Source organism: Hyperolius riggenbachi, chromosome 1 (genome assembly GCF_040937935.1).
Source record: "Hyperolius riggenbachi isolate aHypRig1 chromosome 1, aHypRig1.pri, whole genome shotgun sequence".
Lineage (NCBI taxonomy): Eukaryota > Metazoa > Chordata > Amphibia > Anura > Hyperoliidae > Hyperolius > Hyperolius riggenbachi.
In genome coordinates this window covers 269426746-269444815 of record NC_090646.1, presented here as the reverse complement: position 1 = coordinate 269444815, position 18070 = coordinate 269426746, and the positions used below count along the sequence as shown (strand labels likewise).

The following is an 18070-nucleotide window of genomic DNA, read 5'->3' as shown; positions in this document are numbered from 1 at the left end:
CCATTCCTTAAAGGACCTCACTACTGGACTGCAATCATGCTATCTATGGTCCCGGGGTAAGGGAGTCCTGTTGCTTGCGGTGGTTCTATTGCACACTGCTTTCTGCATTCCCCTGCTTTGCTCTTCATTTCCAGCTTGGTGATGCAAGTCACTAACATGCAGACTAAGTTTTTCTCCTTATCAATAAATTGTCTTTTGAGCCACCAGCAAGCGAGTAAATACTCTGAAAAGTTTTGACAGTACATTTCACCTATTTTTTGGTACTTTTTAAATTGCAAGTGCTGAAAAATTATTTTAAACAGAAGATTCAAAATGATCTCCTAGGAGTAAACTTAGGAGAAAAAGCTAATTAAGTCATACTGTATCTTCTGATTATTTTCCCACATAACCAACTCCTTAATTTATGCATTTATCATATAATTTTACAAGGTTTTCAATCCCTTTGCTGTAGTAGCATCATACTTCTCACCTATGGGTAAGAATAATTATGGGGGGGGGTCCTAATGACGACTAGGTTTAATAGTTTCAAAAACATTTTGGAATGCTAGAATACTTATTTCTATCAAGCTATAATAAAACAGGAATATGCCACAGCAATGATTCACCAAACGAGTTCCACAGAGCGCTGGTAGGCCACAGGTGTGAGCTGTGACATGTAAATGATGTTTCATCCCATTTCTAAGTGAAAACTATAACACAACCATTTCAGAGAAAGAGAATCGGTTTTCTTCAAATAAAAAATATTGGTATCTTTTATGATTGCAGTTTAGTATTACTCGTGTACAAATGGGAATTCCTGGATTGGGACAGGTCTACTTATATTAATTTGCCCACCCCTATCCATTTAACAATGCTTCACTAGCAGCTATGAGGAAAAAAATAGTAAAATTAACCAAAATAAATAAAAGCTGTTAAAACTGTGCTAACCCTAAAACCAACATAAGAATAACCATCCCCTAATCTGAACTCTGACCCATAATATAGTGATACTTAGGGTGCTTTTACACTATATCAGTTGCTGTCAGTTGTAACTAAGAGGACAGCTAATGTGCAGGCCAGTGTCCATGTTTAGCTATGGCATCTTTCACATTATACACTGAAAAACTGATGCTTTTTCACATTGCACTGCTAAGGAGGAAAAAAAACGCATTAAACTGTAACGCATAGCAACGCATTAAAACGCATTAAGAGTAAATGGGCCCTTACCATGTTATTCCAAATGCTGCTCCACTTATACTGCATCAAAACAAAGGGTTTCAGCTTTTATTGACATGTCTGATTTAAGTAGTATATTTTAGTATATTGGCTGACTTCCTAATCTTATTTCCACATTCCTACAAGGTACTGGCATTTTTTGCACATCTGTATCATGTAAATAATTTGCACCCCCACCCTCCTTCTACCCCCCCTCCTTCCCCCTTTCCATTTCTCACTGGGTATCTTCTCGCATCTTTAGAAAGCAAATTCTTGGGAGCTGTTCAAAGATTTCTAACAAAAAGATACCACCTGCGACACTTTCTGCTCGCCTTTGGTTTCTCCGCTTTGTTGCGGAAAATTAAATTCCTCTTTAGAGCATGTACAGTGTGATCCTGGCCACATTGCAGGGGATTTTCTGCAATGAAAGGCTTAACATCTCTCCTATAAAGACCTTAAAAAATAAACTGATAATGTGACCGCTCCAGGGACAAAAGCTTCTGGTATTACTGGACTGACAGCTGGATTTTTACAAACTTTTAACCCCATGTGCAGAAAGGAATGTACCATCTACTGAGGCATGCGGCTTTACAGAGGACTGCATAGCATACACTGTGCTAAATCTTACATCCATCTGGTTATATTTTAATAGGAAAAGTTAGACCAGTGTTTGCATCATAATTGAAAAGGTAATTATCCACCCGTACGTACGCTTCAGGTTTACCACATAGAGAAGGACACTTGAGGTTGGCATGTGTACCCTATGTGTGCCAAGGGAACTCAGTACATGTTGCCAGGGCAGATCTACAGCTTAGAGCAAGAATTAGGGGGAGGAAGCTGTAAAACTGCACAATGTACTATTTATAAAACAGCAGCAAGGTTTGTGACTTGCAGTAAAGACTCGTTGTGGCCGGAGCAGTGGGGTGTGGGTACCCATTCTCACTCACAGGGAAAACAAAGGGGGCTGAGAAAAACAAGGACTAGATTCACATCACAATTTTCATCACTTTACAAAGGTGGCCACACAAAGTTTCATTTTTGTTTTTTTGTTGATCCCAGAATTATTATTGATTTTTTTCCAGTTGATTAAAACTTTTGAGGGATCTGACCAATCTCTGCCACACTTGTGTTAGATTTTCCCACAATTATGAAAAAAATGATTGGGTTTATAAATCAAGAAGCTATCAAACTAGCCTATACTATTCCATTTTCACAGAAATTGATCAGAATTTTTCAACCTGCCTGGACAACAGATATTAAAAAAAAGGCCCTGGGAAATTCGATTTTCTGTGCTACTGATCGCTTTGATGAAAAACTGGAAATGTAATCCTCTTTATTGTATCGTGTGTAGCTACTTTCAGAATTTTTACCAATGTACTGTTAATATGTACATCAAAGACGCCATGGTCTAAAGGTGCAGACTTGTTCCTGATAACATCAGTTCTACTCAGCATTTCAGGGCAAACACTATAGGTACAGTATTATCTGTAACAATAATAATAATACTGTTGTGAGTGGTACTCTGAGGTCATTTTATAAATGTTCTTTGCAAAGAAAAAAAAAAAAAACAGTGATGGAATGTGAACGTGGAGATCAGTCATATATTAACTCCCAGAGAACTAGGAGGTAAGTAGACACTGCAGGGTGACAGGAGAAAGGCACAACACCTGGTATTGTTCCAGGTGAGAGGTTTAAAAAGCATTATGGACAGATCAGAATGCTAGCATCTATGAGGGGGGATTAGCAATGGGACACTCCATATTTCTCTCATGACAGGTTTAGTTTAAGCTGACCACACACATTGCAGTCATTATTCAGATGGTGCAGAATTTAAGACAGCATTTGTGGAGAACCAAGAAGGGAGAAGAAAAATGTGGGCAAGATAAAGAAGAAAGGGAATGCGAGTTTGCTGATAAATTGGCCGGATTAGCTTCCACAGTAAAGAGGTGTTTTGATTAAACGTCTTGCAAATAAAACAAATTAAAATAATGCAGGAGTCATATTGAGTCACATTTGAGAGCTCTAACTTCCTACGTAACTGCACTGATAAGTTGTTCTCAGCAAGCTTTAGCTTGGAAACAAATCATCTGTTGATTAGCAAGGCACAATGAACCTGGCACAGTAGTATCTTCATGGTAATGGCCATCCTACACAAGTGACTAAATCTAGGTACACACATTATATTTTGCTTTACCAATCATCAGTCAGAGAGATTGTTTGATAATATAGTGTGTGTATAGGTGTCCCACAACCAGGGGTATCATTACTTTTCTATAATTCTACGATTTTCCCATAAGGAAGTATTGTAGTAGGCAACATCTGTGTTATAAAACAACTCACCATGCATAGCGTATAATGGGAGAAGCGTGCACAAAATCACATTCATACACACATCATATAGGTAGAACAGGTCCTAGGGAGATAAAACTTAGCAGTAAGTGACTGTACTTAGCACCACTTTGCATGGACCAGCACTGACTGATGGAAACCTCACTACCACAATCCTCTGTGCCAATCAGTGCAGCTTTTACAGAAGGCTTATGACAGCGAAGTGCAGTATACCAAAAACACAGCTAACCAAAAGAAAAGTAATTAACCTCTCTTAGGAGATATTTTCTCACTTAATTTACAAAATAACTTTTTAGCACCTAGCAACTGAAAAAAGTGCTAAAAGGTAGGTGAAAGGGTAATATCAAACGTATTCTGTGTATGTTCTTGCTTTCTGGGGGCTGAAATGTACTTTTTGATAAGGTATGTAAAACCTCTGCCATGATAAAGCCCAGGAGAAAAGTTAAAGTGTACCTGTGGCGAGCCTCGGGTCAAAAACGACACATACCTAAGAAGAGGGAAGCCTCTGGAGCCTGTAGAGGTTGTTTACACCACCCCTTGGATCTCAGCTGCATCTTTTGGACCCCCTAATGAAAACCAACAAGAACGGATTGAAGATCAGTCAGGCTCCTCTTCATGTGCTATCTCGGCCATACTGCGCCTATGCAAGTATGGCCACGCCTGCGCAGTAAGCTCCCTGCTATTGCCCAAGCATGGCCACACTCGTGCATGAAGAGGAGCGCGGCTCAGATCTTCCAGAAGGTACCAGCAAGCGGTGGCAGGGGCTAAGAGGACACAGGAAGCCTCTACAGGATCCAAGGGCTTCACTCTTCTTAGATACATATGTTTTGTTGAACCAAGTTTTGCCTTGGGGTCACTGCAATTGTATAAGGACCATAGCAAGAAACAGCAAGGGAGTGACTGAGTTGGAGAGTGAGAAATGAGGGTGAAAGAAGTCCTGGGATAACTGCAGAATAGAGAGGACTGAGATGTTCTGCTGCATTGCTATCACACTGTCACACACGTAACAGAAAAAGTAAAGCCTCATACTCATGTTAACAGGGACTTGGTCAAGACAGCCGATTGGTACAGTCTCTGCGGAAAACGTAACATGTGTATGGCAACCAAGGGCCAGCCAATCACATTGTTCACCTCCTTACTCCTACCTCTCCATGCCACTCTGTTGAGTGTTGTGCCCTAGTCTCACTTTTTCCTTTATAGTAACAGAAGTGTCGCTAACCTGTAGGCTCTGGCCAGCTGTTTCCCAAAGGATCATGACGCAATTCCTTTGGGCGACTGTAATTGTGCATTTGTACACCCCATAAGTCTGTAAATATTTTTAGTGATAAGCAGTTGTACAAAAGGACAATTGTTAAGAAATAAATAAGACCTAACAGAAAGACGGACTTTGTGACTATCCTTTCATCTTTACTTGCTTTCATGTTAAAAGACATTTTTGTCATTTTCTGCAAATATGGAACTGTTCTTAGCAGTTCCATACTTTGCACCTTCATATGCTTTAAAAGGAGTAAACCAGTTATGTTATGAGATGCTGCACACAGCTTTCACATACCTGGAGACCCTACTGAGCCCAGGACACATTTCATAAGCATATGCTGATCTTCACTTAACAAGCAAACCCATGAAAAAAACCAAAAAAACCATAACCAAAATACCTGGGATAATCAACAAAGATAACAGTGTGCCTAGGGAGCCCCAAAAGCACACCATACAAGAGGGGCAATTCAGACCTAATGTCTTACTCATTCTGATGCTACGCACCATACACCATTAATAATCCAATGTGCGCATCTCTACCACCCACTAGTATTGAAAAGCAAAGATATAAAGGTGTACCCAACTGGCACCTTTCTGCTCCAGCATGGAATTCTAACCCTCACTTGCTGCATCCACCAATACGTAGCTAAAAGCCTTACTTCCTAAGCTCCAAAGCACACTGTACACATGGAATGAATACAAATGATAACCCTGATTTCCACCTGTAGCTACAGGATACAGCAATTTCCTGCAGAAACATCTGGCAGCACTTATTTTTCCTTGTGACATGTCATTATTTCATGCTCAGCTGGTGTAAGGAGGGAGGAAACACGAAGACCAGCATACATTGACCCATTGGATACTCATTCGTAAACTGCAGACCAAGTATGATTCAGATCAATGTCAGACTTCAAACATTAGCTTGCCATTCACAGGCGATTCTTCACAGTTAACATAAAAAATCAAGTACACTTTGCTATGTTACTGTGCTCTGTACTGCAGAACTGTTTCACTACAGGAATGCAGATGTGTTAGTTTAGGGTTAGAGTTAGGCTTAAAGAGAAACTCCAACCAAGAATTGAACTTTATCCCAATCAGTAGCTGATACCCCATTTTACATGAGAAATACAATGATTTTCATGAACAGACCATCAGGGGGCGCTGTGTGACTGATTTTGTGCTGAAACCCCTCCCACAAGAACCTCTGAATACCGCGGTACTGCTGGCAAACTGCCACAATGTAACAATGTTCACAGACAGGAAATAGCTGTTATTAGCTGTCTGTAACAGACAGAACAGCTAGAAACAGCTACATAACTTGCCCACAGTAACAATGTCACCATGTAATACATATCAGAATGTGAATCTGGGAGAGGAAAGATTTTACAATGAGCAAACACTGACTAAATCATTTATACATAATTATTGTAAAAATGAAGCACTTTTTTTATTACATTATTTTCACTGGAGTTCCTCTTTAAGAGTTAGGAGGCTTCAAGACATTAATACTTGGAGCAGAAGCTCTGTGGTGACAGCTAACAGTGCAACAAATCAAATAAACAACAATACACAAATGACTCTCATCTGGAAACAATAAAGTATTATTATTATTATTATTTAGTATTTACTGTATATAGCGCTGACATCTTCTGCAGCACTTTACAGAGTATATACAGTTGTGTCATTAACTGTTCCTCAGGGGGCTCACAATCCAATCCCTACCATAATCATACATCCATGGTAGTCTAGGGCCAATTTTGGGGAACACCAATTAACTTATCTGTATGTTTTATGGATGTGAGAGGAAACCAGAGTGTCCAGAGGAAACCCGCACAGTATCATGCAGTCATGCCTATCAGACACTTAAGATGCAAATTGTCTCATCCATATTGCTTACGTCTTCTTTGCAGATTCATATGACATAGACATTTGCGCATGCATGTTTTGTGAGAAACATGATCTTTCAGTAGCCAGGAGTACAAACACAGTCTGTGGGTTACTATATGAATGTAAAATATGTTTTACTTATAGGGAGCTCACCATACCAGTACAAGATCTACCATCAAAGTCCTCATAACGAGAAGGAAATATAAAAATAATAAAGTATGGGCTGAACCAACATAGGTGTGTATTCCCTCACTCCAGCTTAGATGCCTACATACATAAAGGACGAAACAAGGCACAATGTATCGGGGTATTGCCCTTCCTCAGATGTCCTGAATGATTAGTACTTATGTATGTATGCATCTAAGCTGAAATAAAGGCCAGATTATTACCTATTATCCAGTTGTTATCCAACAACCATAGACTGCACTGTGGTAAAAAAAATCCTGATGATGTTTCTCAGTCAAAAAGACAGAAAATGCAATGTCCAAGAGCAAATCTTTTGGGTAGCTTTCAATGACGTGATGTTTATGGCATGTATACAAATGTAGTAATATAAATACTACTGTACTACAGTGTATAGTATGTGATTTAAATCTGAGGTTTACTTCATAATCCAACTAATCCATTATTATTACAAATCTACTTCTAGAGGGATACAGTACTTGAATGCATAATTAGCCAGTCAGCTTCTCTAACCATGACTTCTACGTTCTTGTGTAACTATCACTAGTGGTCATTAATTATTAGAGACAAAATTATTGGTGTCAATCATTGTATGGAACTTAGGCCGTAGGCAAAGTGACATATTTTCATTGTTCTTATTGAATGTCATATAAATGACTGCACTCAAAGAGGAATGTACTGTTGTGGGTGCAGCAGCAGGTTCAGAAGGTGCACGTTTCTAAATAAAAGGTCTGCACCTCACATAGCTTTCATAATACTGTATTTTAGTGTAGTTAAAGGACAACTGAAGGGAGAGGTATATGGAGGCTGCCATGTTTATTTCCTTCTAAGCCAGGGGTCCCCAACCACCGGGCCGCGGCCCACTGCCGGTCCGTTGGCAGTTTCCAGCTGGGCCGCGGTGGGTCTGTCATCTTGCCCCACCCACCCGCGACCGCCGCTTCTGTTACTTTATGAGCGGGTGGCCGCTTCCGGATTCCCCATGCGCCGCTCTCATTCATGCAGTACTATCTTCTCCTATAACAGCAGCGCGTCTTGCTCCTGCTGTAAGGAGGGAAGAAGGCGGGGCAGCGGTTCCCATGGTAGCGGCGATGCATATTGCGGCTACAGGAAGCCGCTGCCCCGCCTCCTTCCCTCCTTACAGCAGACGCAAGACGCGCTGCTGTTATAGGAGGAGATAGTACCTTATCATGCATGAAGGAGAGCGGCGCATGGGGGAATCCGGAAGCGGCCACCCGCCCGCCCGCACATAAGGTAACAGAAGCGGTGGCACCACCTACAGATACTGGGCACTATACTAGCCATGCTTGGGCACTATACTAGCTATAGCGGGGCACTATACTAGCCATGCTGGGCACTATACTAGCCATGCTGGGCACTATACTAGCCATGCTGGGCACTATACTAGCTATAGCTGGGCACTATACTAGCCATGCTGGGCACTATACTAGCCATGCTGGGCACTATACTAGCTATAGCTGGGCACTATACTAGCTATAGCTGGGCACTATACTAGCTATAGCTGGGCACTATACTAGCCATGCTGGGCACTATACTAGCTATAGCTGGGCACTATACTAGCTATAGCGGGGCACTATACTAGCCATGCTGGGCACTATACTAGCCATGCTGGGCACTATACTAGCCATGCTGGGCACTATACTAGCTATAGCTGGGCACTATACTAGCCATGCTGGGCACTATACTAGCCATGCTGGGCACTATACTAGCTATAGCAGGGCACTATACTAGCTATAGCTGGGCACTATACTAGCTATAGCTGGGCACTATACTAGCCATGCTGGGCACTATACTAGCCATAGCTGGGCACTATACTAGCCATGCTGGGCACTATACTAGCCATGCTGGGCACTATACTAGCTATAGCTGGGCACTATACTAGCCATGCTGGGCACTATACTAGCTATAGCTGGGCACTATACTAGCCATGCTGGGCACTATACTAGCCATGCTGGGCACTAGACTAGCCATAGCTGGGCACTATACTAGCCATAGCTGGGCACTATACTAGCCATAGCTGGGCACTATACTAGCTATAGCTGGGCACTATACTAGCTATAGCTGGGCACTATACTAGCCATGCTGGGCACTATACTAGCCATGCTGGGCACTATACTAGCCATGCTGGGCACTATACTAGCCATGCTGGGCACTTTACTAGCCATGCTGGGCACTATACTAGCCATCCTGGGGCACTACCGACCCATACTGGGACTATACTAGCTATACTGGTCACAATACTAGCTATACTGGGGCACTATACTAGCTACACTGGGGTAACTATACTAGTCATACTGGGGCAACTAAACTCCCTATACTGAGGCAACTATGCTAGCTATGCTGCCGCACCCCAGCCCCTCCCCCCATAATCCGCTGCGCACGACACTGTCCACTAGGTCGCGCACGCAATAACCCGCCCCCCCCCCCCCCCCCCCCCCCGGGCCTCGGAGAAAAATTTGGTCAGTAAGTGGTCCCCGGGCCGGAAAAGGTTGGGGACCCCTTTTCTAAGCAATACCGTTTGCATGGCAGCCCTGCTGTCTGTTTGGCTGCAGAAGTGTCTGAGTAACACCAGAAACAAGCATGCAGCTAATCTTGTGAGATCCGACAATAATGTCAGAAACACCTGATCTGCTGCATGCTTCTTCAGGGTCTATGGGTGAAAGTATTAGAGGAAGAGGGTCAGCACGGCTGCCAGGCAACTGGTATTGCTTAAAGAGACTCTGAAGTGAGTCTACAAGCATGTGTTTACTGCAAAGCCCCTTACATAGTGCTAAACCGCCGCTATCCCTAGGCAGAACTTTGAGGGGTCTTTACCCCCCAAATCCCCCCTGCAAAATCCACGACTTTCTTGGTCTTGGATTTTTCTGCTCATGGAGGCAGAGCTATGAGCTGCAGCTCTTCTGCCTCCATGCGCGTCAATCGCCACACGGATCTTCGCCTCTCCCCCGCCCCTCTCTGTGAAGGCAGATTGAGAGGGGCAGGGAGAGGCGGCGATCAGCGGGGATTGACGCGATAAGAGGCAGAGCTACAGCGCTAAGCTCTGCCTCATCAGGAAGCGCTCCCCCCTCCATGCGCGTCAATCGCCGCATAGATCTCCGCCTCTTCCTCGCCCCTCTCTGTGAAGGCAGATTGAGAGGGGCGGGGAGAGGCGGCGATCAGCGAGGATTGACGCGCTGAGAGGCAGAGCTACAGGGCTAAGCTCTGCCTCTTCAGGAAGCGCTCCCCCGAGTTTACAGGGGGGATTTGGGGGCAAAGACCCCTCGTTTTGCTGCTGGATAGCAGTGGTTTAGCACTATGTAAGGTGCTATACAGTAAAAACATGCTTGTAGACTCACTTCAGTCTCTCTTTAAAAGGAAATAAACATGGCAGCCTCAATATACCTCTCTCCTGAGTTCTTTAAGTGTGGAAAAAAGTTAGACTCACTCTTGGATTTTAATTGCCTTTCTGTGTCCTTATGTATGAGAATTTCCACTGCTTTCTGTCCTTATGTTCACTTCAGGTTTGCTTTAAAGTTCATCTCAAGGCAAAATATTAAAATCACTTGTACAGAGGAAACTTCATTTTCCTTTTCTTCAATCAAAATCCTCTAGGCACTACAGCAGCTATAACATAAATCACCAGCCTACGTGCCCCATTGATTCTGGTAACTGGATTGATGTAATTAGTGCACATCTTACTCATTCTTTCTGGTCATTGTAACTACAGGAAAGGTAAGTGAGCAACTGCCCTGCCAATCAGTCAGTGGCATCACTAAAAAGCATGGGACGCCCAGTAAAACGTGCATGGGGCCACACTCCCCCCCCCCCCCCCCCTTCCTGTGATCCCACAACCAGGGGTGTCACCATGATACTCCCCAATAAGTGCAGCCTCCATGACTCCCCCCCACACACACGCTTGAGTGTGGCCAAATGAACACCTGCTGTAGGGGAGGACTTTTTCAGAGGAAGGGGATGATAGAATTAGGGACTGCTCACCAAATAGTTATGCCTCTGATTACAGCCAATTAACTTATCCTATCATAATACCAGTTACTGTAAAAGGTGGGATCAGCTGAACACTTTACAGAGGGCAACAGAGAATTATTTGGCACTGTCACCACCGTGGTGGAAATAAGGGACCTCTAAATCAAACACGAGAAGGAACCGTGATTATCAGGACTTTAAATAAAGAGTTGAGTATTAATGCTTTCTCCCTACACGCAATATTTGTTTATTTTTAGCCTGGCGTTCCACTTTAAAGTGTGATTTGCTATAAACCCCCTGATTAAGAGCAGGGCAGAAAGCATGATTATTATTTTTGCTTGGGAGTCCACTCTAATCATAATACAGTGCTTGCCTGGCAGGCTTAAAGCTGTTCACAAGCAAGAGTTAGGAGTGCTGAAACACATATGTCACTTCATACACCTGTGCACACTGCTATATCATTACACAGCAAACTGCAGAACCAGAAGCGCAAGAAAAAAAACGCTCCTAAAACAACTGTGAAAATGATAAGGTCAGCTTTTGCATTACCCAGTGTACTCAAACATTTGCCAATGAGCACCAGCAGAACACAATCTTTCAGCATTGCTGCTTCCTAATAACGCCCAATACTCCTTGAGTAAAGGCTTGTGTACATGGGCGCTTCAGTGCTGGGCGCATTGTGTTTTGGTTTTCCAAACACAGTGGGTTCTATTCTGCTGCATTTGGAAAACCACAAAAATGGTGCAACTGCAGGACAAGTGCAGTGTGCTCAGACATCACTTTGTGTTTTGTGTTTTATTCATAGAAAGGTAGGTGAAAGTGCCATCTGATCATACAACTCTCTGCAACTGTCTTACTGCTTAAGGGTGATGTATGATGATGAAGTCTGAATTGTTGCCATGGGATCGCTCTACATTGAATTTCTGCCTCGCATTTTACACGGCTTTAAGTAACACCAACTGTGAAGAAATAAAGAAAAACACACTCAATGGTAAGATGCAGCTAAGCCACAATCACCACTGATTTGTACACATACTGAAGTGCTGAAATCTGTTGCTAACAGCATCTGCACATTATTATGCTTTACAATAACCAGAGCATTAATGTAGGTAGTTGAATAGATAAGGTGACAATCCAGAGCCATACATACATACAGCCACAGAAGATCCACAATTATAATAATAACAAGAAGTCATACCTATAGCTGAATCCACATGTATCTTGTTTAATACAGAGCTCAACAGATAGACAGTTTGCTAGGTTGGCAGATTTTCGAAACCTGTTCCCAAAATTCACTACAACAAATAAATCAACTAATGGGAAACTCATAAAAGAAAACAAATGTAGTTGTATCAAGCATTTGGCTGATGGTGGTGTGTTTAGTGCTATCCTACTGTCAGCCTGCTTACATGAAATGTATTCCTGAACAGATGGCAAATGACTTCAAATCATGTACACATTTCTGCATCTGGATAACCATGCTTAACCGATGTAAGAGAAATCAGTCACAATAGTACAAAAAAGGCACAAAGCCTTTCTATTTTTTTTACCTGGAAGCTGAACATTAGCAAATTGTTGAACAATCCAAGGGGGCCTTGATTCCATTCACAAGTGAGAGCAGGGAAAAGCCATAGGAAGCAGAGCAGCACCGACAGGCTAGCCTCCCCACTACAGAGCAGCAGGGGGAGAAGATTATTTACTGGTGAAAGTCCACAAACATCCCTCTCTGAACACAGCCTGTGAAAAGCCTAGGCAAGCCCCCTTTCCTCCAATGCCTCCTCCAACAAGCTGATAAGAGTATGCAGCACTTGTGAACAGTCATTTCAGGAGCAGTTGCAGAAAGGACTTTCTTCCCTTCCTACATCTGAGACTGCAAGGCAGTAAAGCACAGAACTTTGTCACAAGTGAATGATTTTCTCCTCCTCCCCCTCTCCTCCACATCACTCTACCAAAACCAGGTAATCCCACAAGGAGGCTGGCCCTCATTGGCTGCCAGTCTCACAGACCTTCATTTGCATCACAATGGTAGATGAAGGCGCTTGTAAAGTTGGAAAATGGATTCAGGCACTCAAAAGTCAGGACCTTCCCTCCCCCTTCTGCTTCTTATAGCATGCATAACTTTCATCCACAGCCTATGCAGAGGGATGTTTGTCAAAGATAATTAAGACTTTATTTTATCATTATTGTGATCTACATTTTATTGAGATCTAGTTAACCCACTGATTAGAGTTTCAGATTCAATACATTAACAGTATTCAGCTGCAGAAGCAATGCAGAATGCTGCAAAATCATTCAACAAAAATATCTGTTCTTTCAGATAAGCCTTGTAATAATAAAAAACAGGACTAAATAGACTCCCCACAATCTGAATTGTAACTGCCAAATCAGAAATGTCTCACTCTGTTCACCGTTTCCATACATTTGTGGCCAATAAAGCTTATAGGAAATTGAAAATAAAGCCCCAGTTACATGTATTATTGGCTACTGATACTATATTTGGTTGTGGTAGCATTTTAGTCAATTACACTTTTAGACATTGATAGGCTATTACTTTATTGTCTATGGATAATTGGAGTTGCTGCCATGATTATTGTCAAAATTCTTTCTCCAGTCCCTCTCCTCCTTGGTCGTTTTTATGCAGGACTGTGCAGGTTCTGCAAATTCCTTCTGTTTTAAGAAGGCAAACTTTTGTTTTAGTTAACATTTTAGTAAGAGGGCTTTTTTGACCTTTGTAGTCCCCTTACACACTCCAGTGAGTTCTGGTTCATCATGAGCTTTCTGGGTAGTCTGTAACTCTGGGTGTTTCAGGCCCTACTCCATACAGCCACATTAATCCATGCCATGCACTGATGAGGATCGACCAATCCAAAACTGTCTGTATGCATGTTGGATTATTGTGGCTCTGTACAATTAACAAGCTGACACATCATTGCATTCCAGCAGATCTGGAGGTGTGGCTAGCTTACAGGGTCAACAAGGGATTTGCATATTCAGCAGTGATGTATCGTGGGAGACATCATATGCTCACTCCAATCTGAATTATCACAATTTCTTTCTGTTTTAAGAAGGCAAACTTTTGTTTAGCGTAACATTTTAATAAGGGGGCTTTTTGGTCCTTTGTAGCCCCTTACACGCTCCTGTGAGTTCTGGTTCACCATGAGCTTGCTGGGTAGTCTGTAACTCTGCAGGTTTTTAGTCTCAACACTAGGCTGGTCACCACAGTGCAAACACACACTTGTCCCATGGATTCGGTTCTGCCGTCACTGTTCAGTCCACTGCAGGGGATCAGAGACTAGAAGCAGTGGCGTAGCTAAGGAGCGGTGGGCCCGATGCAAGTTTTACAATGGGGCCCCCCCCAAGCACTCTATACGTAACAATTGATACGGCGCACCAAAACCTGCCAAGGGCAACTACAGTGTCAGAGGTGCAAGAAAAGGATGGGAAATAGTTTGTTAAGGATTACCACTATTAAAAGTATCTATTGAAGTTATTTTCATGAGCACAGGACCAATAGAGAGCCAATACTGTAGTTGAGGGAGGGCCCTTCGGGGCCCCTCTGGCCCAAGGGCCCCGATGCGGTCGCTACCTCTGCAACCCCTATTGCTACGCCCCTGACTAGAAGCTTGGAGGATTCCACTAGTTTGCAAAAGACCAATGGAAATCCTGCTGCAGCAGGAAACATTCTCATTGGAGGATAAATAAGAATCCTTTCTGTTGCAAGGTATCACATTGATTTTTTACAATCCAACAGGGAGCCCCATGCTTCTGCTGGTCTCTGATCAGTTTTGGGATCAGCAGCAGACGGTACAGCAGATGAGCAAACAGGTGACAACACGAACACAGCAGCGGATGCGCTTTCTGCCCCGTTTCTGCATCCGCTGTGTTTACGGCCTAGTGTGAACCTGGCGAAACTGGGCACTGCTGCAGGGAGACTATTGCTTGCCGCAAATACTTCAATGTATGTATGCAAATCAATCATATATTTCATCTGAAATAATTGTATCAGCAGAAAATAAGTGTCAATTCCCTGCCAAAATAATTTATTTCATAGCACATTTTAAAGATCTGTCAATTTGGAAAATTATAACATATGATAAATTCATTAGTTTTGTGGCTATGTATAAAAAAATCTCAATGCATGATCAGTCTGTACAATTAAATATTAAACTGAATGAGCAAAAACAGGAGGAAGTAAAGTAATAATTTCCACTAAAATTTGAAGCATCTAAATGGTAGAAACATTTTAACTTATCTGTAGAGAGTGTACAGGTGTTGGTCATTTGATGTGCGCAAAGATCAGATTATCCAAAACAAAAAATAGGATATGTTTAAATGGACACTTTTATTATTATTATTTTCATTTCAAACATGGTAAAGGAAATACTCATATATCTTGCGCCAATATTGAACAACCTTCAACAACACAAAGAGATATCCAGCTGAAATTACTATTATTTCTCAGGATGTAACCATGACCTGGAGAAATTATAGCGTCTATAGACATTGTTCATATTTACCATTCACTTTGTTTATCCAGTGTATGGCCATGACTAGATTATTCTAAAATCATCCCATGTAGAAGTGTGTGTGGAAGTACTGCATAAAGGTCAGTTCAGTTAGAATTTTTTTGGAATGGGCATCAACAGACCAATGGACATGAAGCATGGACCCATACATTGCATAGGCTAAGGTTCATTCACAAAGTTTGTTGTCGTGAGATATGGGTTTGTCCTTTGCGTAACCGCAACAGACGTTCCTAACTTGTGCAATAATTAGTGGATAATATATGCAATGCCATACCTGATTATATGGAATGCTTCTGCTCTGCAATGAACTAAAAGAGTGGGAGTAGTGAATCAGATATGCTACCCACTCTGGCTGATCTGTCATGGTGTGGAGCTGCTATGGATCCAGCCAGGGACAGGACACAGGGAACAGTTTAAGAAACACCTGTACCCATTTTGTATAAGTGCAAGTATTAGCATACTAACATCAAACAACTACTTGATGAAATAAGAATTTGCAGACTTCCAATATCTTTTTAAATGATTAAATAGTGAGTTAAAGAGATACTGTAGGAGGGTCGGGGGAAAATGAGTTGAACTTACCCGGGGCTTCTAATAGTCCCCCGCAGGCATCCTGCGCCCGTGCAGCCACTCACTGATGCTCCGGCCCCGCCTCCGGTTCACTTCTGGAATTTAGACTGGGCTAACTTTTAAATGGTCACTTTCACACTAGAGTTTACTCCACTGAAACAGTGAAAGCACATATGCCACTAGTAAGGTTTGGAATTCTTTGGCTGTGGCCCCGCTAGCAATTCAGTCGCCTTCCTAAGAACAGGCACACCTGACTGATAGTGGCCCATATTTTTTTTTTTATTTTACTGTTTGCAAATGAGAGATTGATGCTGGTGTTTCCTTGCATAGTGGTCCATTCCACCAACAGGGTCTCTGGTGATGACTATGCCATGCTTACACTATCCCCCCTAAGGCAATCCAATTACCCCCTGATAAAAGTTACAATGCTGTCTATCTATGACATATTCATACAGTGTAAATGCCCAGCTACCATACGAGTGCACTGGGTTAAAGGTGTACCAGAACTTGGATAACAGTTTATGTGGGCATTTAACTTATAGTGCAGCCCCCAAAACTCTTTACTGCATGGCTAATGAAAAATGAAGAATTCCAGCACATTTCTTCATGGGTAGTGTTCCTGGTGCTCCGAGTAATACTATGCAGGGCCGGATTTTCAACCAGGCAAATCAAGCAGCTGCTTAGGGCCCCATTCAGGGTCTAAAGGGCCCCATCAGGGTTGCCAACTGTCCATATTTAGAGAGGCCGTCTGTCCAAATGACACTAAATAGTTAGTGTCCACACTGTCTGTCCTTTTGGGACAGGTGTCCACCTAAAAAGGAGCTCATTGTCACGACTGTAGTTTCCCTGCGTAGTCAGGCTTGTCCCCCGGCAGCTGAGCTAAATAAATTAACAGGCCTCTTTCTGCCCCTCCACCCACCAATCAGTAAGTCCCTTTCATTTTGGGGCCTCTGTCTGCCAATGAAAAAGAGAGAGCCAGCATAGTGAGCTGGACACGCCCCCAAAGCCCCATCCACCGTGCACAGCAGCTTGCAGGAGAGTGAATGAGTGCAGGCTGCAGCATGTGTCCAGGAGTCCTCTGTCCTCATAGCTGTTCTCCACCCCAGACAGCAGGTAACCACAGGCACCTAACTCGATCTATAGAAGGGGAAAAACCTGCCTAATCCAGCTGGGGGGAGACACAGCAGGAGAGGTGATTTGGCTGCAGAGCTCAGCACTCCGTTTTAAAGCAGACTAGAGACAGGTGCAGGCTCAGTGACAGGCTGTGTCTGAGAGACCTGTGCTGTGCACTACAGTGCAGAGCTCTCCAGCCAAATCACCTCTCCTGCTGTCTGTGTCTTGTCCAGCTGGATCAGACAGGTCTGTGTAGAAGCTGAGGTTGGTGTTATTGAGTTCAGTTGCCTGTATCTGATCCTAGGACAGTGTAGTGACCCCCCCTCCCCCTTGTACAATCACACTTGGTAACTTCAAATAAAAAAAAAATGTTTTTGCATTGAACCTTCCCATAAGGAAGGTTTGGAACACTGTATGCCATAAGGGGTGCCTGGGGGGTAAAGGGAGCGCAATTGGTTACCTACAGGGGTCACCATCCTGGCCGCACTTCGAAGGGCTGCTTCTGAAGCTTGTTCCTGCACTCATTGGCAATGCATGCCAGGAGCAGCTGGATTATGAATTCTACTGAGGACAGTGAATGACATGACTATGTACTCTGAAATGTGCTGCAGAAGATGTCAGTGCTATATAAATACATAATAATAATATGGTAGGACATTACACTATGGCTATGGCAGGATTAGATTGTGAGTTCCTCTGAGGACAGTCACTGGCATGACTACCGTATGTACTATGTAAAGTGCTGTCGGAGATGTCAGAGCTATGTAAATGCATAATAATAATATGGTAGGACATTAGACTATGACTATTGGTAGGATTAGATTTTTAGCTCTTCTGAGGACAGTCAGTGACATGACTATGTACTCTGTAAAGTGGCTGGATAGTGTAATGGTTAAGGTCTCTGCCTCTGACATGGGAGACCAGGGTTCGAATCCTGGTGTGTTGCCTGGGAGACCTGGTGGTGGATGGACGCTGCTGACGGCTGTGGACATCATCAAAAATCAGAAAAT

General features: G+C 43.0%; 1 protein-coding gene across 1 annotated transcript in view; it reads right to left on the bottom strand.

Moving 5' to 3' along the window:
• LOC137505650 (protein Shroom3-like) overlaps window positions 1-12701 on the bottom strand; it is a 127868-nt gene extending 115167 nt beyond the window's left edge. Inside the window, exon 1 of the mRNA XM_068233544.1 lies at window positions 12402-12701. The gene's annotated coding sequence lies outside the window, so the exon portion shown is untranslated. The remainder of the gene's footprint in view (window positions 1-12401) is intronic.
• Window positions 12702-18070: the final 5369 nt, after the last annotated feature.